The sequence below is a fragment of the Tursiops truncatus genome, chromosome 10, assembly GCF_011762595.2.
Source record: "Tursiops truncatus isolate mTurTru1 chromosome 10, mTurTru1.mat.Y, whole genome shotgun sequence".
Classification (NCBI taxonomy): Eukaryota; Metazoa; Chordata; class Mammalia; order Artiodactyla; family Delphinidae; genus Tursiops; species Tursiops truncatus.
This window is the reverse complement of record NC_047043.1, coordinates 29178585-29204905: the sequence shown is the minus strand read 5'-3', so window position 1 is coordinate 29204905 and position 26321 is coordinate 29178585. Positions and strand designations below refer to the sequence as shown.

Here is a 26321-nt window from a genome sequence, read left to right as displayed (position 1 = left end):
CAATAGAGTAGGGCTGGAGGCAGGGGGAGGCAGGGATGGGCAGGGGGTGATGTGTAACCTTCTGGGCTGTTTTTCTTCCTCTTCCTTTCATGTTGTCTTTTGCATTCCCTTCTTTTTTCTTTCTTTTCTATTCTTATTTTACTTATTTTCTCTCTTTTTTGTTTTTTTGTTTGTTTGTTTAGTGAAGGATAATACACGCATGGGGCAAAAAATGCATATATTGTAAGTGGACAGTTAAATAAGTTTTCACAAGCTGAACCCATCCATGAAACCAGCACCAGATGAAGAGGTAAAATGTTAGCTACCCGCCCAGAAGCTCATTCTGATCTCTCCTGTCTAGCTCTCCTCCCTCTCCAAGGCTCTCACCCACCTGGGGTGAGACTTGTAACAGCACAGGGTAGTTTTGCCTGGAATCTTATAATAAACGTAGTATATTCTCCTCCGTGTCTGGCTTCCTTTGCTCACCAGCACGTTGGTGAGATTCATCCATTCTGCTGTGTGTAGTTGGAAACCACCCATTTTTATTGCCGTAATTTATTTATCGATTCTTCTGTTGATGGACATCTGCATAGTTTCCAGTTAATGACTACCACGGGGCTGCTATGAACATTCTATAAAAATCCTTTCACGATACGTGGACACTTTTCTGTTGCCTATATACTCAGGAATGGAATTGCTTGGTTCTAGACTATTAGAATGTTCTTGAATAAACATTGCTATGGGGCTTCCCTGGTGGCGCAGTGGTTGAGAGTCTGCCTGCCGATGCAGGGGACGCGGGTTCGTGCCCTAGTCCGGGAAGATCCCACATGCCGCGGAGCGGCTGCGCCTGTGAGCCGTGGCCGCTGGGCCTGTGAGCCGTGGCCGCTGGGCCTGCGCGCCGTGGCCGCTGGGCCTGCGCGTCCGGAGCCTGTGCTCTGCAACGGGAGAGGCCACAACAGTGAGAGGCCCGCGTACCGCAAAGAAAAAAAAAAAAATTTGCCAGACAGTTTTCCAAAGTGGCTGTACCAGTTTACATTCCCAAACTCCATTTCTTTTAAAAAAGGTGCTAAGTCTTTCGCATCTGGAATCTGGTCAACTTCTATTTGTGTTCTTTGCCTTCTCTTGAGCTGCTCTTGTCTGTGCTCTTTCTTGCCTTCCTTACAAATATATATTTGTTCCACAGCTTTCTAAGAAAAAAAAGTAATCACTTAATAAAAATAAGTAACAGTACTTATTAGGTACCAGGCAAAAAAATGCTAAGCACTCTCCACGTCTTAACTTATTTAATCTTTACAGATAGTGTTAGTATCCCAATTTTACAAGTGGGGAAAGTGAGGCATAGAGTTATTTAAGTAACTTGCCCCTAGTCATGCAGCTAGGAAATGGTGGAATCAGGATTTGAATTCAGACAGACTAAACCCATGCTTTTAACGACTCTATTAACTGCCTCTCTCAAACTTCAGGCACACTGGGTAAGGCACTTTGGGGAAACAAAGGCACTGCCCTGGTCTTAATGTAGATTAAAATCTATTTCAGGAGAATAGTCCCGTGAGAGGAAGACTAGGGCTGCCACACATGGCACGTGGAGGGGCTGCATAAGTCAGCACCTAGAGAGATTATTCACCACAGTTGGAGTGGCCAGAAAGAAAGACCTCCTAGAGCAGAAGGCACTACAGCTGAACCTTCCTGAATAGTCAGGCATCTGATAGGCAGAGAAAATGGCAAGGTATCCTGACCGCCCTTTATGGCAGGCTGTTTCCCCATAAACTCCAAGGGCAAATGTCTCCTATTCACTGAAGAAAGCAGTCACCAAGCCTAACTTGCAACCTCATGGTACACTACAGCTTCATCAAGGTGAGGCTTAATTGCTCTCCTCCTCTTTGGTTTCTGGCTTACATCACCAAAGCCTTTAGAGAAGCAGTCACCTTCATAGCTGTACATTCCAAACCAATGACCTCATACTCCGGGAAGGACGAGGTTACAGAGGGAGACTGCTACGTTCACTGCATGCCGCACAGACGCATCACTTTCCTGCTCTGGACAGTGGACAATATTCACAATAGCAATGCGAAAGAGGTAAATAAAATTATATGCCAAAGTGCCTTTGAGGGTTTTTTTTTCTTTTTTGAATGAAAGATGCTTTACACATGTGATTATTTTCTTGGCTATGAGCTAAACAATGTGTGGTATGGCCTCTACTTTCCCTAATCCCAAACCTAGCAGAGTTAGCTTTTATGTCATCTTCTCCAAAGATCTACCACTTACTGAAAAAAGGAACAGTTCCCTTTTAATTTCTAGATAATACCTCCCATTTGGACATCTCTGTAGATAACTGATAGTTTTGATCTTATAAACTTTCATTTTGCAAAAAAAAAATTTCTTCTTTGGTTATAAAATATTTCTATGCATATTTCTAGTTTTTATTTCCACATTCTGTTTTAGTTCATGATAAAAAAGACCTTATTTTGTACCCTTTCATGTCAAAGCATAATTGGTTAAGCAATTCTAGCTTTCTTCAGAGAAAAACACTTCCCTGATCATATAGATGGTACTTCTAATAATCATAGTTTCACAAACTTGTTGCAAGTTTTGGATAAATGCTTATTAGGAAAGCACTTCAAAAACATATCCAGTGCTCACTTCAGCAGCACATATACTAAAATTAGAACAATACAGCAAAGATTAGAATGGCCCCAACGAAAGGATGACATGCGCATCTGTGCGACACCCATATTTTTGTATGATCGTTGAAATAAGAAATTATAACATATGTGATTGGATTTTCAATATATTCAGATTTAATGATATGACATAAAGGGTGAAGGCAAAGGAATTTATATAGCTGTCATGTTTCTATACTTTACTTGAAGTGGTGACCTATGAACTCTAAGCAGATTGAGAAAAGTTAGGTATGTACATGGTAACCACTCCTAAACAACAGCTATAAAAGTTACACAAAGAGATATAGTTAAAAAAAAACCAATAGGTAAATTAAAATGTAATGACAAGAAATATTCAAATAATCTAAAAGGGGGAAAAAGAGAGCAAACAGAAAACTAATAAACGGCACATGACAGAATCTCACTTCAAACATGATGATATAGATAAAGTAAAAAGATGAGGAAAAATGCCATGCAAACGCTAATCAAAAGAAAGTTAGGCACCATATTAACACCAAACAAAACAGACTCCAGAAAAAGGAAATCATCATGAATAAAGAGACGGGTATTACATAATGTTAAAAGAGCCAACTCATCAAGAAGCTATAACCACCCCAAATGTGTATGTACCTAATAACAGAGCTACAACATACATGAAGCAAAAGCGATAGAACTGAAAGAAGAAAAAGACAAATGTGCAATTACATTTGGAGACTGCAGTACTCCTTTGTTAGAAATTGATAGCACAAGAAGACAGAAACATCAGCAGGAGTACAGAAGACATAAGTAATACTATCAAACAATTTGATCTAATAAACATTTATACAATATCCCACCAAACAACAGAATACACACTATTTGCAAGTACACACAGAACATTCACCCAAATAGACAAAAATAGACCATATTCTGGGTTACACAATAAACCTTATTATTTTTAAAAGAATGAAATCATACAACATATATTCTCTGACTATAACAGAATCAATTAGACCAATAATAAAGATATATGGAAAACCCCTAAATGTCTGGCAATTAAGCAATACAGTTTAAGAAATTCACTTGTTAACAAAGAGGCCTCAAGGATAATTGGAAAATATTTTGAACTAAATACAAATGAACAGAGAACACACCGAGATGCAGCTAATGCAGCCCCTAGGGAGAAATGTATGTGTAAAGTGTTCCTTTGAGAGAAGAATAACGGTCTCAAATCAATAACCTAAGCTTCCACCTTAAAAAAATTAGAAAAAGAAGAGCCGCTAAACACAAAGCAAGAAGAAGGAGTAAAATAATAAATATAAGCACAGAAATTAATGAAATTGAAAAAAGATAAAACAATGGAGGAAATCAATGAAACCAGAAACTGGTTCTTGTAAAACATCAATAAAATTAATAAACTTCTCGCTATATTTACAAGAGAAAAAGAATATATCATCATGAAACAAAGATGATCCTTATAAGGAAATTTTCCAAAAATGTTCACCTTACACAGTACCAGAGTGTATCACTTAGTTATAGGCTCTGACTTTTATGTACATAATGGTATTTAGTTGAATCCGCTTATTCTGCCCAAGGTAGCGATTTATATAGGAATCAGGTTGTTCAACCCTTACATTCTCTGCAGAGGATCTCTTGGACAAGCTCAAGGGCTTCAGGTTCAAGCTGAGGAGACTGGCAGATTTTGATGACAGCTGCAGAAGCACCAGTCATATTGTGTCCCTGAGGAGGACGGGGTGGGTTGCTAATTCTATTCCTTCATAAACTAATGTGCTCTTGGGCGTGCTCAACATCGCCAGTGATCTCTGTCCTAGCAGCAACCTGCCTACTTGTGCTCAGCAAAGGGAGAGGCCAGGGAGTAGGCTGGACTGAAGCCAGGGGTCCTTGTCAACAACTGTCACTCATTCCACTGATTCACTCATTACTCCACTAGAGTTTTGGGGGTGCCGTGCTCTTTCTAGAACCTCTGAGAACATGCGGTGTGCATATCACTTCCTGACAATGAGCAGATTTAGGTCCTGCATTATTTCTTCATGGAATTCCTTCAAGGATTGAGTCATGTCTTTCTCACAAGAGTGAAAGCTCCTTGAGGAGAGGAATCCAGTTTTATGTCTCTTTTGCACACCCCACAGAATGTAATGGCCCCCGGCTATAAACTTGCAAACAAACTGATAATATTCCCAGTACAGTGTACATGCTCATTAAATAATGGTTGATGGAATCAGTGAATAGATAACTGCCACCTATTTTATTCACAGCCTCTTTTTCCTCTTGGACTTCTGTACTCATATCTCTCAAAGGCTGATATTAGTGAAATGGACATTACAGTGTGAAGTCTTTATAAGTATTCTAGCTTTGAACTGAAACACAGGAAAGGGTTCTGTAACAAAAATAATAGTTAACATTTACTAAGAGGCCACCATGTGTGGGAACTCTGAATCTCTTATTAGCTTGCTTCATCTTCATAATAACCCAAGGCAGGTGCTATTAGTCTCATTTTGCAAATGAGGAAGCTAAGACTTAAAGAGGTTAAGTAACTTGCCCAAGGTCACATAGATAATTATAAACAACACAGCTGGTATTCTGACCCAAGTCTCTCCATCATTAAAGCCTATTTTCATAACCACCAGGATTTACTGTGTATGTGAAGTAGGATGTGGCTGGACGAGGTTGAGATGCTGATAGAGACTTAGAAATTGCTTATTGAATTGGTAGGGTCAGTGAATGGCTGGTCTTAGATAAGGAGTGACTGGATTTGGGGACTCTGGAATCCTAAGAGACAGCCAGAGATAAGCTGAAAAAAGAAATCGGGACCAAGAAGTAGCACATCAAAAATAAAAAATACCCAGCCCCGCGCTTCCCTGGTGGCGCAGTGGTTGAGAGTCTGACTGCCAATGCAGGGGACATGGGTTCGTGCCCCGGTCCGGGAAGATCCCACATGCCGCGGAGCGGCTGGGCCCGTGAGCCATGGCCGCTGAGCCTGCGCGTCCGGAGCCTGTGCTCCGCACCTGGGGAGGGCACAACAGTGAGAGGCCCGCGTACCGCCCCCCCCAAAAAAATACCCAGCCCCTAGGGAAAGGAAAACCACAGGAGACAAAAGGCAAGAGAAAAGTGATCTCAGGTCATGTTCTGTTGCATCACCATGCATTTTTGACAGAGTTTACTACTCTGGTGACTGTCCTCACTTAATGGCAAAGCTCATACTTCAGTCACAGCAAGATCACATAAAAACACAACTATTACACAAATGCACTTAAAAAACCTTGGTCCAAGGTAAATACATATAACAAAATTCCAAAACAACTGTTGACCCATATTACTCTTACCCACACATCTGATTTTATTTTGGCCAACAGGTTCATTTTGCCAATTGACCAGAGACAGCCTTTAATAACTCAAAAAAGGGTGTGCTGTTAAAGAGAGTGAGGGTTGGAGAAGAAGCAAGGTGAGGGACATTGGGGATGGAAAGTCAGCATCTATACAAGTGGGAGCAGAATATAGAATGTTTTGAGGGAAGTGGGCAAATGTCCATTACCAAACAGATTACAGTTCCGAAAGGAAAAGTTAGGTGGTGTTATAATGATTGACAACTAGAATCCATTCTTTTTGTTAAAGGGGCCCCTAATTTTCCTTAAGATTCTACACCTCCTCCATTCACAGCCTGTTAGCTTCAAGTGGAGTTTCAGGGGAGGGTAGGTGACTCGTGTTGGCCAATGGGAGCCTCTGAATCCCTCTGAGCACAGTGATTGGTTCAAAATGGACACACGATCAACTTGGATCCAATGAGATCCAATTCTGGGACTTCTGTCAGAAAAGAGACAAGTTTTCCTTCTGCTGGACTTACGGAGAAACTAGGATATGACCCTGGAGTTGCTTGCACTATCTTGCCACTACTAAGATGGAGTCTCACTGAGAGTAAAGCCAACAGAGAGAAAACAAGGGCCAAGAGACGGACAGAGGAGGACCATGTTCTGTGAGGGACTGGACCTCTTTGTGCCTAGAATTTCCTGTCCTGATGGTCAGTAAAATCTCTTTTTGGCTCAGACCATCTTCAGTTGGGTTTTCTGATGTTTGCAACTAGCTATTTATATCCACAGCAGTTAGAACCTGCATAGACTAAAGAGGGCCATGGGCAAGAGATGGTCCATATGACAGAAATAAGATCTCAGCAACAGCATGATGCACTTTAAAAAAGAGGCCACATCCTAAGATGAATAAAAAGTATGATTTTTAAAGGTCTAGTCCTCATAAAAACACTATGTAGTCTTCTCAGGCTCATAAGCTAAGATCTAAGATGAAAATAAAAATATGTTCAGAAATTGACAAAGCTACGAGAAAAGTCCTATGTGTAGATTGAAGGTGATCATAGATAGCTACACAATAAAATGACAAAATCATAAAACAATGTCTCCAGGAACTGATTTTTTTTGAATGTCTTACAATACAGTGAAAAGAGCACCGGGCTTAGATCCTGAAGTTCCCAATTGAAGACTTGGCTCCTGCCATTTTCTAGGCTTGTAACCTGGTCATCCAACCCCTCTAAGTCTCAGTTTCTTTATCTGTAAAATGGGGATAACTGTACCTTGCCTCAAGTTTATGTAAAGTTTAAATAATTCTATTTATGAATATCCACAATGCAGCCAACATACTGACTGACCCATAAACAAAGGACAAAAGAGCTCTTTTCCCCCAAATGTATATAAGGCAGCATTGCATTTCACAGGCAGCTTCTCACTTAATCCCTCACTTCAACCCCACACACAAGGTAGCTACTATCGTTACTCTATTTCGCAGATGAGGAAACTGATACACACAAATTAGTCAGTAAGCATAACTAACCACAGAGCTCTAGAGCTGGGGTTTGAATCGGGTCTGTTTGACTCCCTAGTGTCTACTTTTAATGACCTCAATAAATAAGCACTATTTAATATTATTTTATTATTATATTTAAATGCATAGAAAAGTGAGAGAAAGAGAGACAGAGAAAAGAAGTAAACACCCGGTTTGGAAGTGAAAGCTGAAGATCAGCTACTGGAACATTCAAAAAGCAATGCTCCCAGGTGAAGAGTGGAATTTGTACCCTGTAATTACCCTGACCACGCTTGATGGCCTTCATCCTTTATCTTTATCTGACTGTCTGCCTGCCATCGTGTCAGCTCTTCAAGCTACATAAGAAATTATTTCCTGACAGGCATAGTATATTATTTAGAAAATTACAAGTTCCTTCTTGGAAATGGGCAGAATTGATCTAACTGAATTGTTATTATTATTTTTAAAATAATCTATCCTAAAAGTGGGAGCAGCAGTATAAGTCTGTTCCTCTCCTAGAATTCTAGGAACGTATCTGTGTTTCAGTCTTTCTTCCTTTCCGTATATTTCCTTGTATCTCTCTCTCTCTCTACTTTAGGAACCCAGAGAAACAGAACATAACATTTCTGTGCATTATTACCTGGTCATAGCTAGGCCGATACAGAAGAAATTTATTCTGCAGCACAGTAATAAGTGGTTCTCTTTAATCTATATTCAGGGAGGAAGATTTGATTCTATTTTTGTCATATATTTTCGCCAACCGTGCAATCTTTTACAAGCTGCCAGGAAGATTAACCCTACTCCCACAAAGCTTGGACAGAAAAATCAGAGAATATTACCTTGAATTGCTTCAGTTTTCTTCTTCCAGGGAGAAGGCAGAAAGCACTTCAAATATCTCACTTTGGTTAAATTAAGCAAATATGGTCGGCTGTTCTGTGCCAGGCACTATGCTCAATGCTAGGGATAAATTTATGAATAAAACCCAGCCGCTCGCTGTCCCACGGAACTCACAGTACCTAAAACAAGTGTGTGTGTGTGTGTGTGTGTGTGTGTGCGTGCGTGCGTGCCTGCGTGCGTGCGTGCCTGCGTGCGCGCGCGCGCGTGCGTGTGTGCGTGCGTGCGTGCGTGTGTGTGTGTGTGTGTGTGTGTGTGTGTGTGTATGGTAGCGGGGGTGCTCCCATTCCTCAGCCCGGCTAGTTCAGTAGATACAATGTGTTTTTAGGAACACAGAATCAAAATAGATCTGATAGTATTGAGAAAAGATGCTCATTACCTACATTTTTGTAACCAGATAGCACTTGAATCTATACCAGCTGCCTCATGAATGAGTCCTCTTCCACTGAGACTTCCATGGCCGGGGTTACTTTCACATTCCTTTATCTATTGAGTACCTATTATGTACCAAATACTCTTAGAAACACTGGATGTACCTTGGGGGAAAAAACCATTGTGCATCCCTTGCCTGCTGGGTCTTGCCATTCATTGTGGGAGATAGAACAAACACGTAAACAAATAAATAGATGTATAGTTATAAAATTGCTCAATATTATCTGGGAATCTGGGTTACAATGCTAAAGAGTCACAGTGAGGAATGAGGGAACCTCCTTTGTAGGGTGTTCCTGAGGAAGGCCTCTCAGGGGAGGTGACATTTAAGCCCAGATCTGAATGATAAAAGGGGGCCAGTCACTTGAAGACTGAAGGGAAGAGAGAAAGGAACAGCATGTGTGAGGGCCCCTGAGGTAGATAGAACAAAGCATTTTACGTTGAAGAACTGAAAGTCTAGCTTGAAATCCTCCATGATATCCCTATGTGACTTTGCGGGGGTCACATTTTCACCTTTTCTTATTTAGTTACATTATACAACCTTTGTAATTTCAATACATTATTGGAATTGTTGGAGAAAATCTGCCTGGAGGTTTTCATTCAGTGAAAAAGTTCCAGCCTGAAGAAATAATGACAGCTCCACTGAATGTATATTGAGTTTGCAGCCGATACACTTTCTGTATTGCTCTGTAATGATGCGTAATTTCCTCAGTTAAATACACTTTGGAAAGGTTTGCAATGCACCCCCATACAAAAGGTAGACATTAGTCTAAGACTCCTTTGCAGTATCTGTTTTTCACCCCAAGATCTCTCCCACTTGCTTTGACTCATTGGCTGCATCTAGACCAGGCTAGGACATTGACGGGGGGGTGGGGGGTGGGGGGATGGCAAACCCACTTCCAAAGGCTGATATTTTATCTAAATGATTTTATGTTTAAAAAATGCATTGAAATTCATTCAATTACAGTGGAACTAATTCTTTTTTACCTTGCTCTTTAGGAATCTTGTAAACCCAACCGTTGTCAACTTTTCCTCAGTCATAAAATTAAGCCCCCAAATGAATAGAACTGAATATGGACTCAGTCACCGATCTTCCGTCCACATAGCACAGGGTAATTGCATCGCTAGACACCAGACCTAATGCCCTTAATGGAGCCTCCCAATGTTTAAGGCCCAAAGGGACAAACGCTGACCTAAGCTCTGCCTTTCTCTCCACACCCGGCTCCCCATGGGAAGTCATCAAATTAAAGGGCAGAGGGATGCAAAACAGCCCCGCCAAAGTGGTCTGGCTGAGTTCATCCATCAAGGCCAACTCCTCTGTTCCTTCCCTCTGGTTGCAGGGCTGCTGTGCACCCAGCCTGGTGGATGCTCTCCACTCAGCACCCCTCACCCCTGTCTCGGAAGGCCACAGGGATTTTGAAGCTGCTCGCCCTGCAGTAAATAAGGCTGAAGCAGGTCTTGTCTGAATGATAAATAGTACTGACCCTCTGCATGCACCTGTCACAAATGAAGACAAAATACCAGAACAACAAAAAGGGAAGGCGCTTGCTTGCACTGTATGCAAGCAGGACTTACTCCCGTTTATCGACGTCTGAAGATTTGTTTATGTTCCTCTCTCCTCTAGTAAGCTGTAGGGGCCTAAAAGGCATACAGCATCTCTCTCTCTCTGTCTGTCTCTAGGTTTACTAAAAAACTGAGCAGTAAGTACAGAGTTTCCATGAACCCCCTGTCCCCACTCTTGCACAGCTTCCCCACTGTCAGCGTCCTGCACCAGATCGGTGCATTTTTTACAATCAGAGGCGCCACACTGACCGTCATTATCACCCAAAGCCCACACTGACATTAGGGTGCAGTCCTGGGGTTATATATTCCATTGGTTTTGACCAGTGTATGATGACATGCGTCCACCATTGCAGTATCTTACAGAGTCGTCTCACTGCCCTAAACATCCTCCGTACTCCACCGATTCATCCCTCTCTCCCCCTAGCCTCCGGGAACCACTGATCTTTTCACTGTCTCCATCATTTTGCACTTTCCAGCATGTCATATAGGTGGAATTGTGCAATATGTAGCCTTTGCAGACGGGCTTCTTTCACTGAGCGTTGTGCATTCAAGGCTCCCCCACGTCTTTTCATGGCGTTCGTTCTCTTTGTCACTAGCAGTGAGCACAGAGCCTCACACAGAGGAGGCACTCAACTGGCATCTGTTGAGTAAATGCGTTGATAAAGGAGCAAACGAATGAGCGTAGTTCTTGGAGTTCCTTTGATGACTGCGAATGGAGGCCTGGTCAGTGCAGGCTCTCTGCCGGGCATCTTCGGACAATAAGAACATTTGCATGGGCCCTCCAAAAATATTTCTCATTTTATCATACCAGCAGTCATAGAAAGTAGGAGAACAGGTATTTTTCTTCTTATCCCCATTTTAACGAGATCAGAAAACTCAGATTCAGAGAGGTAAAATAACTCATCCAAATTCCCTGTGCTGGAGAGCAGCAGAGCCACCACTGGCCTCTGGAACTCTCTGATGTACTCTGATGTCTTTATCCTATACAGAGTCTCCCCTGAAGCCAGGCTCTTGGTCATTCAAACTAGCGAATAGTAAACAAGAAACTAATTCATGCTGAGATAGTGACAGGTGAGGGCCACCCAATCCCAATCTTGTTATTCAGGGGAGCGCGTCTTCTCACAAAACAAGAGAACCCCAATTTTCCTTTCACCACAAGCAAACTATTGTTGGGCTGTGGGATTGAGCTCTGGGGAAGGAAACTTGAACAAGGAACTATGAGCAGCTCATACTCATTCAACAGCAAAGAATGCACTGCTGGGCTTCCTCTGCTCGTGTTAGAGATCAAAAAGCTTCAAGAATCTAGGCCCAAATTCATTTCAGATCTGCAGTGTGATGGGCCATCAGGGGACAATGAACTTCTGGGAGTGATGCCTGGTTATGAGTGAGTTATGAATGAGGCTTTATGCCATGAAATCCAAGGCCATCTGGAGTTCCTTCATTCATTCCCAGATCTTAGATGTTAGCCTTTATCTCGTCCCTGAGAGCCTCATGCTAATATATCACTGTGCTGTGTAAATCCCGTGGGTATTCCAGTTTCCTCAAAGTCAACATTTCCAAAATACCACACAAATAATCCTCTCCTTATCCTGTATTTTCTTTCCCGGCCAGTGACATCATCATCTATCCAGTCACCCAAACCAGAAACCAAGCCCATATTTTGGTTTGATTCCTCCGTCATCCCAAATGCAATTAGTCACCAAGTCCCTACTCTCAAATCGCTCCACTTTCCATTTGCACTGCCGCGGCTGCATTGCCTCCTGCCTAAACGGTCACAGAACATCCCTAACCGCCCTCCACCTCAGCCACTCACCTTGCCCTTAAGTCCATCCTCCACCCGGTGGCCAGAGTAAGCCATCTACAAACCTAAATGTCCATCGACAGAGGAATGGATGAAGAAGATGTGGTACACAGATACAACGGAATACTACTCAGCCACAAAAAAGAATGAAATAACACCATTTGCAGCAACATGGATGGACCTAGAGATTATCATACTAAGTGAAGTAAGTCAGACAAAGACAAATATCATATGATGTCACTTATATGTGGAATCTAAAAAAATGATACAAATGAACTTATTTACAAAGTAGAAACAGACTCAGAAAACAAACTGAAGGTTACCAAAGGGGAAAGGTGGGGGAGGGTTAAATTAGGAGGTTGGCATTAACCCCTTATAACTACATATACAATAGATAATCAACAAGGACTTACTGTAAAGCATAGAGAACTCTACTCAGTACTCTGTAATAACCTATGAGAAAAGGACCTGTAAAAGAATAGATCTATGTATAACTAAACCACCTTGCTATACACCTGAAACTAACATAACACTGTAAATCAAATATACTCCAATATAAATAACAATTTTTAAAAAAAGCACATTGGGTCACACCAGCCCTTGCTCAAAACTCTTCAGTGGCTCAGTGTGGACCATGATGTGACAGGTTGTGACCTGCCTGCCCAACTGGACTCATCTGGCTTCAGGCCCTAAAGATTCCGGGAAGCCTATGACGGTTGATTTCCTATATACACACCCTGCTGTTTCCTATCTCTGTGTCTTTGCTCCCTTTCCTTGAGATACTTTTGCACATTTCCTCACCCAGCAAACTCTTTCTCATCCTTAAACTCATGCTTCCGTAACCCATCACGCAAATCTCTCTTCTTGTTCTACTACATTGAAATTATTTATGTATCTGTTGCCCTCTAGAGCTAAGATCTTCGAGTACAGGAGGCATCTATTCATTCCTTTACTTTAACCACCTTTTGTATTGTACTCATCACTTTACACAGCGACAGCCCCAACAAATTTTCAAGCTTTGAGAAAGCAGGGTGATGTTTCTTATCTTTGTTTCCCCTCATGCCCAACACATGGTATATGTTTAGCTCTATCTGTCCACATCTACTCATTTGTTCAACAAATCCTTATTAAGGTCCTATTTTCTTCCTGTTCTTTGCAGAATATAAGATGTTGCTCCAGTTCTTAAAGGTCTTACACACTAAATAATATAAGCAGTTTTTTAATACTGAGTTGGTGGTTCTGATATCTTGATTAATTGGGAAATGGCTCCCTTGCCCCTCACCCTCTCCATGGCATTTACTCTTTCCAACACAAGACTATTCACTCTTTGCCAACAGATGCCATAGTGAAAATAAGAAAACACGATGTGTGAAAACACAAAGGTGAGCCTTGACTCTGGGTAAAAGATATGAACAGTTAGTTCACAAAAACAGGAAGTTGGGGACTAATTAATATTAGTCATGTTAATGAAAAGGCATACCACTTAGCTAAGAAACTGAAATTGCACCAATGAACAATTTTTCTCACTTATTTAGTTCGTAAAATTTTTTAAAGATTCATGATAAAAATTGTGGGTAAATATGCAATATGGGTAGGGAGTGTAAATTGGTACATCTTTTTGGAGGGCCTGTTATCCATCAAATTTGAAGACAAATTTGGGTCAAATGAAGACCCAACAGGTCCACTGATAGGAAACTCTTACGTGAGCAAAGAGTGTAGATTCAAAGATGTTCACTGCATCATTGTTTGAAATAAGGAAAAATTGGAAGTGAACTAAATGTCCACCAGAAGGAGACTGGGTACATTTTGGTGCGTCCACATAATGAAGGCTATCACAGGAAAGACGTAGATTGTGTGACATGGAAAGATGTCCAGGATATATTGTTAAATAAAAAAAAGATAACAAATTGTGGAAAAGTGCATGCATTTATTTTGTTTATTTTGTTTTTGTAAAATATATGTCATTCTACACAATTACACGTATTGTTTGGAAGGCTATACACAAAACTCTAGTGATTATTTCAGAACAGTGGGATGAGGGAGGGAGAAATTTTTTATTTTCACTTTTTACAATTTTTGCTTTGTATGTTGCTGGAAATTTTTTTTCAGGCATGTCAGGAGACTGTCAGAGCTCCCTCGGGCGATGTGGGTCCCCCACTGCTGCAAAGTCAATCACGTTTGTCTTTGGGAAGCCAATTCCCTCTTCTACAGAGTAGCCCTGGATTCAGGACCCTCGTCCCCCACAGACATCCTCACACTCGAAGATCCTACTTTCCTCTGGAGACCCTCCCACTGCCCTTGTTTGTACATCTGCAGGCAGCACAGAGGAAATTAGCCAATGGCTCAGTCCCGTCACATCTGCATTTACAAAGGACAATGCAGGTTGATGGCCATAAATAGCACAAAAGTCAGCCTTTCAAGAAGGGTGTGGGGCCAGCAGAGTTTCCTAGGACAGTCCGTTCCTGAATCACTCAGGGAACATCTTAAAAATGGGCTCCTCTGAGCCCCTCCCACAAACACTGAATGGGAGGGTGGGGTCTGGAAATCTGCATTTTATAAGTTCCCCCCACCTCCCCTTGTGATTCTCTTGCCCACTGAAGCTCTGTAGCCCCGCAGCAGAGGCGGAGAGGAAAGAAGAGGAGAGGAGGGGAGGGGAGGGGAGGGGAGGGGAGGGGAGGGTGTGGCGGCCCGACACTTTCCCGTGCCCCTCTACAGCTTCTACCTTTATTCTGCACACACAGGAAGACCCACCCTGTTTCCTGATAATATCAGCCCAGGAAGCTTTAAGTCTTGACTTTGAGAGTCCCACAAAGACCCTGTATAGAGAAGAGAGAAGAAATGCCAAAGGGTGGGAAACTAGCATCACTTTGTAACAAATAAACTTCTATCCATAGATGCATTTATCTGTAGATTTATCTATATCTGGGGAGCATCTTTCCGGCATGGTCCTCCCTGCACTGACTTCCATCACGATAGCCAGAACGGCTGATCACCACCAATTATCTATTTAATAGGAATAAAATTTAAAAACAATCAACATTTGATCCTTAAATGGCATCTGAAGAGCCAGCTTTGACAATAACCCCAGTGGATGGCCATCAAATGCTAAGTTAACACAAGAGGCTCTTAGTGATTTTTTTTTTTGTTTTTTTGTTTTTTTTTTTTTGGTACGCGGGCCTCTCACTGTAGTGGCCTCTCCTGTTGTGGAGCACAGGCTCCAGACGCGCAGGCTCAGTGGCCATGGCTCACGGGCCCAGCTGCTCCACGGCCTGTGGGATCTCCCCGGACCGGGGCACGAACCCGTGTCCCCTGCATCGGCAGGCAGACTCTCAACCACTGCGCCACCAGGGAAGCCGAGGCTCCTAGCTTTTTAAGGCAACAATGGCATCTTAGAGTAAGAAGACTAAGGGTAGAGCCCTGGGACTGCTACTCTCCACTTGCTAATATATCAGAAACAAGCAAACAACAAACAAACAAAGCTACCAATGGAGATGGTGCCAGAGTAGCTTCTCCCTGTTTCTGGAGGGTCTGGATCGTAAAATACTGGAAGCTCTGATTTGCCCTTGGGGAGAGCCTTCCTTTGTTCTCTAGGTCAGTGGTTCTGAAAATTGGCTGCATTCGGGGCCCATCAAAATATTTATTCCCATCTTCCATCACCAGAGACTCTAATGTCCTTGGTCTGGGGTGTGGTCTGGGCACTGGGATTATTTTTAAAGCTCCCCAGCTGATGTAGTGTAGCCAAGTTGAGCCAACTGCTTTTAAGAGAGTCTTTTTAGGTCCACAGAAGGAAGGCAAGACGTCCCCTCCAGGTAGCCCTGAGCCAGGGGATAATTCTAACACAGCTGCTTCAGGCTGAGCCGGTGAACACATCGCAGCCCATGCTGGGGGCACTCCATGTCACATCCCAGGAGCCCACCCCCTTTTACTGCGGTAGCTTCATCGGGTAGTTCAGTGTGAACTTAACACTCTCACCTCAAGGACTACACTCTTTCAACGTTCTGTCTCAGACCTTCTCGGAGCAAAAGTGGCACCCAGCTGATGGAGGAGAGAGCAGGCATGCAGTGCACCGGCTCAAACTGTGTCCTTTGGACAATAAAGGGAAGAGTGACTCCTAAGGTTTGGAGAACTGGGGTTGCAATGGCTGTGTGGCTTTTCACAAATCAGTTAACCTCTCCATTTCGTAGTCTCCTTAACTGTGAGTAGGGCTAATCATATTTAATATGGACTCTTGTCTTCAGCATTAAATGACATAAAGAATGTAAAGTACTTGGTTAAAAGGAGGTGCTCAAAACATTAAAAATTTTTACCTTACTTCCAACCCAAATAACCCTGTAAGATAATTAAGGCAGTCCATGTTTTCATCATCTTGTGGGGCTAAAGCAAATCTAGAGCGTTTAAGTGACAGATCTCAAATTTCAAAGGGTATCGGACCAGGTCAGGAACTCAGATCTCTTGGCTACTACCAGTCAGTGCCTTTTCCCTATTTTGTATTCTGCTGGGATCTTTTCCTCAAAAGACAGTAGGAATTTTCAACTTATTGACTAATGTTAGAAGAAGAAAAAACAAAAAAAAAGCTAATGGAACAGAAAATATTTTCCTTCAAGTAAAAGGCACTTTGACTAAGTGACAAGTACAGTCATTTGGTTTAGGGTATGTTATTTAAACAAACCTGCTGCTTGATATTACCTGGCAATTGCCCGATGCTTTAATTCCTTTTAAATGATATAACCCGGCCTCAACTCCCCTCATAACGCCTCCATCTCTACAGTTCTCTGGGTCTGTTTGCCTCTGGACGTTGAATCTCTCAGAATTGTGTTTGAAAAACCAGCATTGACTTACATCAAGCCTGGGCACTCTCTGCATCTATCCCAGGCTCTCACTTGGGGCCTTTGGGCTGATGTACCTGGTCAGTTTGCACAATTAGTCAAGTCACTCTAAGGGCCACTTGTCTGATGGGGACACCAGCCGACCCGGTGACTGCATCACAACCAGACTTGGCTCTTAATAAGCCCTCTCCCCTCAAACAGCCTGGTCTGTGTCCTCCTTGGGTTCAAATGCTCAAGTCTCACCTCTCCAGAAAGGGTCTCCTACCCCTTCAGCCCGCAGTGATTTTTGCCTTTTGAAACTCAGAGTCACTTTTATTGTTTCATTTGGCATTTGTTTAGCATTTGGCGATTTATTTACTTTTACCCTTATTGTTTAATCCTAAACTGTGTTCTATTATTAGTTTTCCTTTTGCTCTGTAAATCTTGTCTCCCCAGTGAGACTGCAGTGTTTTTGAGCTTAGAATAATGTCTTACGGTTCTTTTCATTTCCCCACAGAGCACCCACAGTGCTAGAATCGTGCTCAGGAAGTACTTGTTGAATAAATGAACGGATGGTGACTGAATTCGGTGGCATTGCAGAATGGCAGGTATTTTATTAGAGGATTCCCAAGGGTTCAAGGTTTATAAACCTTGTGTGTTTTGCGGTATAAGAGTTATGATAGCTTGTTTTGAAAAGAATATGGGACGTTTCTTCTTGGAAATCACTGCCCTCCAAATTCTGTCTACCATCTTACTCCAAAATTAAAAATAAAATAACATAAAGTCTCCATAGTATATTCTATAAAAGCTGAAAAACTGATTTTAGATTCCTGAAGAAAAAGAAGCATGGAAAAAATACCCCCTAAAATCTTTTTTCCATTCTTAGTTTAACAATTCTTATTTAACCTCAGGTCTTAACATTTAAAAAATTATTGAGATATAACTGACACAACATTGTGTCATCTTAATTTCAGGTGTACAACATAATATTTCGATATTTATCTATATCAGGAAGGTCTTAATATTTTTGCCTGTACTGTATTTTATCTCCTTTTCTTCCCTTATGAGAATTCAAGGGACCCTCCCTCCCATAAGAAGAACATCCCTGTGATTCTGGTTGGTGACTGACTATTAATTATTCCTCCCACCCCTTACTCAGAACAGTGCTAAGAAGCTCTTTTGCAAATGAATACCCAAACCTCGGTCTGGTTCAAAAATCAAAAGCACAAGCTTTTGATCACAGTTTATCAACTGAATGACATGCCTTGGCCAGTTTGAAAGAACAAATTACTTCAGTTGTGATATTGGGCAGAAAGGCCTGAGGGTGTGGGCACATGGGTTGTGCTAAGAAATTAATGAAAGCACAAGGACTAAATAAGTAAGTGGATGGACCATCTGCAGAATGGTCAGAGAGCTCCCCCGGTTTGCTGAACGGTGCTTGCCCATCTTGGGTGTGTACTAGGGACGTGGTCATTGCTGGGTGGCTGAAAGCATAGGGGAGTATATAACGGGAGAATCACAGCAAGGATTGGTATTGGGTTACAGACAGGGATTCACCAAAAGGCAGATTGCTGAGTCGGTAGAAGATACTGAAATTGTATTGAGAAGATTAAGCCAGTGACCATGAACCTCCGGATTAGAGGCTGGGTCTCCGCCCGAGCCCGGGACTTACTGCACTCAGAGGGCCCACTTACCGAGACTAGCTATCTATTTGGGAGAACGCACTGGCCAGCCCCTCGGGCAGCCATTCTGTGATATCAGACATACTAACGCTAAAGTGAAGGGGACCCAGGAGCTCACCCGGTCCAATGCCTTCGTTTCCCCCCTTTCACTTTTATCGATGAAAAAAAAAAAAAAAAATCAAAGCCAGGTCCATAGTTAGTGGCATGTGAGACTCAATAATATTTGTTGAATAAATGAAAGGAAGTTGGACTCATCTACTTTTGCTGTGACTGCAAATCTAGTCTCCAAACTTAAAGACCTTGCCTGTCAGAGAAGTATTGCCCACCCAGGGGGGACCCCATACCCCCAGGATCTCATTAGGACCCAGGGGCAGGGCTCCATCTTCGGGAGAAAGGGGGTAGACAAGGGTGGAGTGGGTTGACTTCTCAGAAGCCCTTCTCTGGAACCATTTTTCCAGCTTACACCCCAGTCTTGACCGTTACTCTCTGCCAAAGTCAAAACATAGGAGCCCCAGATGATGGAAAAGGAGGGAACTGGGAGAAATGGAAGTTTAGTAGCATCAGAATCCCACTTCACATCACAGTGTTGTAAAAACTCAGGCCTAGTGGGCTCAGCTATTTACATTAGTGAGTATCCATGTGCCAGGAATCTCTCCTCCCCCCACCCCCCACTGCACTCTCTCTCCCAGAATGGCTCATCTGGGGGCCTTGCCTTTCTGAACTATTTTGGCTCTAAAGAAGATGTCATTGTTTTTACTAATTTGAGTGTTGCTTTTCAAGAAACACAGAAAACTGAACCATTTATCTTCCTAGATTTTGCTGTTATAGCAAAAGTTGATGAGTTGGGAACAGATAAATTCACTAAAATTAGTTGTTTCCGGATACTTAGGTGATGAATAACTTAATAATGCTATAAAATCTATGTACTGTGGTAATAAAAATACCATTAATGCTCAGATAATAACTTAGCTCCAAATGAGAAAATTATTTTGAAAGGAAAAATATCTTATAAGAGAAAAAGAATACTATGAATAAATGAGAAATGAAAGCTTTTTCATGGATGGAAAACCAAGTATCCTTAAGATAACAAAACTCTATTCATATGATAACAATTTAAGTCTTCATAGTATTTTTTTTTTTGCGATATGCAGGCCTCTCACTGTTGCGGCCTCACCTATTGCAGAGCACAGGCTCCGGACGCGCAGGCTCAGTGGTCATGGCTCACAGGCCCAGCCGCTCCACAGCATGTGGGATCTTCCCGGACCAGGGCACGAACCCGTGTCCCCTGCATCGGCAGGCGGACTCCCAACCACTGCGCCACCAGGGAAGCCCCATAGTATTTTTTGATTTTATGTTTTAGATTTTATAAAATTTGAAACACTGGTTTTAAGATTCCTCCAGAAGAACAAGCAGGACAAATATCCAAATTGTTTTTTCCCAAAAGGATTGATAAAGGATTTAGTGTTTAGGTTTTAAAACAAGTGACAATTACCAAAACTATATGATATTGGGTTAAAAGCAAGAAAAAATATGGTATAGAATAGATATTTCAACGGTAAATAAAATTATTATAAGAACTTATTAATACATGAACAAAAGAATATACAAATGCAAGAAATAATTATTATTTACTACATGAGGCAATCAAGTCACAGTAAGGAGAATATACTAGATTCACACCTCATTGTATACTATAATACATTTTGGTCAAAGTAAAATGATGAACACATAAAGAAAGCTAGAAGAAAATAAGCATATTCTTTCCAATTAAGAAAGAAATACTTTTGATTCCTAATACATAATTAGACGTAAAAGAGTTAGAATACAAAAGGGCTTAAAAGATAAAATATGAGTGAGAACATTATATGTTATAAATGTTAAAAGAAAAGCTTTACCATAGAGAATGGAGAATTCATCTAATTAGTTAAGATCAATATTCAGCTTTCATTCAAAATGAGGTCACAGGAAATAAATGGAGAGTTTACACCCGAGGAAATGCAGACAATAAATCACCACATGGAAAAATGTTCAGTCTCCATAGAAACTAAAGAAATGCAAACAAAAGAACGTTGCAACACCACGGTACATCGATTAAAGGAAGCAGAGGCATTGGCTGTTCAGAGGATGGGCTGTGGAGTAGACAGATATAGACATGGATCCTGGCCTTGACACTTTTCAGCTGTGTCTTTGATCAAGGGTCCTAAACTCTCAACATCAGTTTTCTAATCAGTAACAGGAGGCTATTATATACTTACAAGAGTTACTGTGGGGACAAAGTCATTAACGTCAATGACTACAGTATTTGGCACATATTGAATATTTCCATTAATAGTAACAGCAGTGATGGAATATAGTAATGGTGGTATTGGTGCTGGTGCTGGTGAAGGTGTTGATGGTGTTGGTAGTGAAGATGATAGTAATTGTAGTGTGGATGCCAATCTTGGTGTTGATGCTCTTGGTGAAATTAATGGTTGGTAGTGCTGGTTTTGGTGGTGGTGGTGTTGATGGTGATGGTAGCAGATCACGGTGATGGTGCTGGTGTTGGTGGTGAAGGTGATGGTGGTAGTGGTGGATGAGGACTAGTGATGTTAAAGATGGTGGTGATGGTAGCAGATCATGGTGATGGTGGTGGTGGTGCTGGTGTTGGTGGATTTGATGATGGTGATGGTAATGAATGATGGTGATGGTGGTGGTGGTTTTACTGATGAAGATGATTGTGATGATGGTGACATTGGTGCCATGGTGGTCATTGATAAGGTGATGGTGATGGTGATGGTGGTGGTGGATAAGGATGCTGGTGGTGGTATTGATGGTGATGGTAGCTGATGATATTAATGGTTCTGTTTTTGCTTGTGTTGATTAAGGTGATGATGATGGTAGTGGTCGTGATGTTGGGGGCAGTGGTCGTGATGGTGGTGTGGTCAAAAAAATGTTAAAATAACTACCGTTCTTGGTGGATAAATCAGAAAAACGAAGTGTTAAAAATTCAGTGCTATTGGCCTCATAATTTATTCTGTAGTCTTTCTGGAAAGCAATCTAGAAATATATAGAAAAAGATATAATATATTGTACACTTTGATATAGAAGTTAAACTCTTGGGAATATACATCAGAAAAATATCTCCCAGATTAAAAATGGTCTGGAAATGGGATAACAGTGCTCTTTATAACTGGGAACAATCCAAAGCCTCAACAACAGGGAGATGACTAAGCAAATCATGATACATCAAGATGATGGAATAATATCATGCAATTATTTAAAGTGAAACATGAGGAAATATGCATATAAAAAACGGCATTAGACCAACACAAAACCATGTGCTTAGTCAGTGTGCTTTTACCAAGGAACAGAAGAAAATATAAATACATGTGCTTAGAGCTCAATAAAGGTTTACGAATTAAGTTTTTCCCTTTTTAAATTCTTGCTCAATAGACTCAATTTAGGAAAGGTCATGATTAAACTCAGGCTATACCTCACTCCAAACAACTGGTCGCTAACTGACTGGTTCTGAGTCCATTTATCACCTGTCTTTTAGCCCCCATCCCAACTCTCATTTTATCCTCACAATGGTTAGAAAGAGCTTTCAAAACCTAACAATTTTTTTGTTTCAAAGCCCCACCCCCAAATAAGAGGTCACAAAAGAACCTAGAGGTATGTATGTACGTATCAATTAAGTCTGTATCAATTAACTTGAATGTGAGTTAGGTTTGTGGTTGAATATAAAAATCCCACAGGTATTGCTAAGTTGTGAAATTGGGAGTACTTTCTTGACTTCTCTGTGTCTCCATTTCTCCAGCTGTAAAATGGTAATGACAATAGTAGCAAATTCATTGAGCTGTTGCGAGCGTTAAGTGAGGGGCTCCATGTAAAACGTGGCAGAGTGCCTGGCACAGAGTAAGTTAATGTCCATTATTATTTGTATTGAATACAATCATTGCTATTATTATATGTACTCTTCCAGAAAGTACCAAGAGCTCTAGACCAGAAGCAAAAGCATTGAGTTTCCAACTAATTTATACAATGGGAGGGTTAGTTCAGGTGATTTGTGACATTCTTTGTCTAGGAAAGAATAAAGTTTTCTTTCTTTTTGCCTCATGTCAAGAAGAATAATAAACTCAAGAAATAGAAACTAAAATGGACTTCCTCCAAAACTCTTATTTTTAAAAAATTAAATATTGCATTAATAAAATACTAAAGTTTACCTCGCTTAAATATTCTGAACATTTTCTTTACTCTCTTAATGGAAGCACCAAAAAGACTGTATTTCTTCTTCAAATGTTACTTATCATTGAAATAAATAATAGCTGCTTTCTCTAAGTTGAACTTAATATTTTTTTTCAATAATTTCCTCCTTGACTTGAGTTTCTGTATCTTCAATTTTTCACTAGGGTTTTTGTTTTTTCTGGAGTTTTTTAATTTTTCAAAACAAATTCAATTTCAATTCCCATCAAGATAGAAAAAAGGATGCAAGGACCGCTTAAGAAGCAGGCAGGTAACGTAGGCCCTAGGAAGTACGGCGCCCCCAGGTGTTCACCCAGGCGTTTTTCATACTCTTACGTCCTCAATAGAGACATGCCTCTGAAAACCCCTAGAGGGCGCTGTTTTCCGACTTGTTTTCACCTCCCCCTTGTTTTCTCAATTGGAAAAGGCAAGCAAGAGTGAAGTAAACGAAACACAGAGGCTGTGCACGCCCAAGGGGAACGAGAGTATGGACGCTAAGTTTCTGTTTCCCCGGTGAGGATGCAGAAGCCCAGAGAAGTGCGGTGCTTGGCCAAGGTCACTCTGCTATTCATTAGAAGTAGACAGAAAGCTAGGATCCAGACCTCAGACCCAGACCTTCTCTGCTCCACCACTTGCCCATTTCAATGGGTAAAACACAATATCCATCAGGCGGGAACCTTGAACACACACTTTGGGTGCACATTCTCCCTTGCTTTATAGTTTTTGTTTCCAAGGAGCACTGTCGATGACTGACAAGCAGGGATATATTTAAAAGTGTATAATTCACCGGGATTTTCTACCTTGCGACTCTCCCCAGCCTGCTCATAAATCACACCTAATGATTTTGCCTCATTAGCACCAACAGAGTTGGTTGCTGCTACTGGATGGTATGGTGATGTTGAGACCATTGGTGATGATGATGATGATGATGATGATAGCTAACACTTACTGAGCACCTTCCGTGTGCCAGGTACTGGGCTAGGTGCTTTACATACCTCTCTAGAAATATACATAAATTTGGAAATTTCATGCTGTGATTCTGAATCCTTTTGCTTTCGTTACTGTTATGAACTTTCAGGGCACAGGTAAAATGTAAATGGAGACTTGCCGCCCACCTGCAGAACTGGGAATCTAGATTCCTTCGGGTGACCTGAACGAGGATGTTTTGGGGAACTGGATTCTCTCATTAAACAGTCATAGATTTCACAGGGTTTGTCCTTGGGGGGCCATAGAGGTACTGAAGGTGTAAAAATGCATCTCCAGTAATTCCTAGGGTTACAACACAATGAATAAAAGCTACAATCTACGTTTTATCCTATTGAAGCCAAAGAAAGTGAGAAATTCTCAGCTTGAATTGGAAATGGATCTGGAAAAATCATCGAACAATGAAAATCAAATGCAAAACTCTCTCCTAAATCATCAAGGCTGTGGGAATTCATTTGCTGTGTTTGAAGACTTCATTCTTGGGCACTCAGCTTCCCCAGAACCCCGCTGGCACCTAGCATACTTTCCATAAATAAATAATTCTGCGTTTGCTGACCTGGAGCAGTGAGGAGGCAGCTGCCCCTTCTCCACCCTGCTCTCCTCTGAGAGTAAAACGCCCTCTTACATTTTTAATGCCACTCCCAAGACTCTGTGTCAAGTTTCCACAAAGTTTGCCAGAGTAATTAGCTGCCTCTTTTTAATAGGCAGTTCCAAGTGTTCAGAAAATAAACAAATTTGACAACAATCTTTTTTTAATTAAAAAAAAATCATGACTCAACACAGTTGATTTTACACTTTCAGAAAGATTGGCTTCTATAATTTTACCACCTGGCCTGACACACTGAAATTTACTTTATTTAATACAATAACAATAAAGTTATTATTATTTTTCTTACTTCCTTCTCTTCCTTCCGCTCACAGATATGGGAAGCATGACTCACCCTAGACTGACTCAGAGAGAGTGTGACCTCATAAAGCACTCACAGAGTCGGGGTCTCAGGGGCTCCATTCTCCATGATGCTGGGTACCAAGAAACCACTGGCCTTCTGGGCAACAAGATAGTGTTATGTGTAAATTTGGGGAGCTTACGTGTAAATTTACTTAATGCCATTGGGTCCATGGTTCCTTGTATATCAAACAAGATAACCAAAATCAGAAGCACTAAGCCAGATAAAATGAATTTCGTTATTATTCAAATTCAAGGTAATTTTATTTTATTTTTTAAAAAATATATCTAATTTTAAAATGTAGTAAGTAATCTATAAATTGTGAATAATCTAAAAATTATAGAGAGATACAAAGAGGAAAAAAATGGCAAGGGCTAACTATGCAAATATAACCCCTGTTAACAATTCTCTCTCTCTGTGTTCTACACAAGATTTTTTAGTTTCTTACAGCTGCAAAATTGAAATCATACTGTATTACCAGTTGGTATGTATCAAGATCCCACTATCTTCCACATCTTCTTCTTTCCTATTAAATAGTATCCATAAAATTTCTACCGCGCCCTAGACATTGGAAGCCCTGAATAATTGTGCGATGAATATAAATATTTCATTATTAATATTTCATTATTATCATTTCATTATTACCTTCAAATACAAATTTCACAATCACCTTAACTGTGTACAGACAGGTGCAGACACTTTGGGGTAGGTAGGTGGGAGCAGGGGTGGGGGGATAGGGCTGAGAAAAATGATGCCTGAATTACCCACTTAGTTTCCTGAATTATCTTCTCTACAAAGACTCTGAGTGAATGCCAGTTTGCATTGAAGGTAAACAAAGTGGACTTGATTTCCAGAGAGGACTCTTGCCTCACTTCCCAATAAGTGTGCCAATTTCCTTAACTCTGACTTGTAATTTTGCCTGTGGGACTTTGGTTCCCTCCACTGTGCCATGAAGAATATCTCCAAGGCTCCTTTCTCCTCTGACAGTCTCTGCTGCCATCTGGTCTGCCTCACTTAAAGACCTTCCTAGTCAAAGTAAAGTTATCAGCAAGACAGGCTCATGAATTCTACCTTAATGGAAACAAAAGAAACATGATGAAGGATTAATACAGTGTCCTCAAAACAACCTGTGACCCTTGTCTAACAGTGCCAAGAGGGTGGAAAGTCAAAAGCCTCTTTACTGTCTGACCACCTGGGACTGACTGCCTGTCCTGGGATTAGACATTTTACATCAGCCCGTATGGCCATTAGTGTGGTCACCAGAGACCCCACTGCTCACCTGAAAACTGTGTTTTTTACGTTTCGTTGGGTGTATTCCCCAGGCAAAGCCCTTTGAAGCAGAATCCATTTAAAGTAGTTTTAACGTCCTTCTTTTAGTAACAGTGATTTTCTATATGGAAGCATCTGGCAGTGAGATCTCTCACACAGGAGGCACTTATTCCTAACAGGCAGCACAGATTCGGGCGGGAGGCACCTGTCTTTACAGCGTGCCTGGTGCAAGTGTGGAGTCCGCGATGGCCCAGCCTTCGCGTATGTGATCAGGACAGAGA

The 26321-nt window shown here is 41.4% G+C and overlaps 1 protein-coding gene and 1 non-coding gene across 7 annotated transcripts in view; one reads left to right on the top strand and one right to left on the bottom strand.

Annotated features, from left to right (window-relative positions):
- CLIC5 (chloride intracellular channel 5) overlaps positions 1-26321 on the bottom strand; it is a 249516-nt gene that overhangs the window by 166789 nt on the left and 56406 nt on the right. The gene's annotated exons all lie outside the window — the stretch shown is intronic.
- LOC117313995 (U6 spliceosomal RNA) lies at positions 2612-2717 on the top strand. The gene has a single exon (XR_004528686.1). It is a non-coding gene; the product is annotated as a U6 spliceosomal RNA (small nuclear RNA).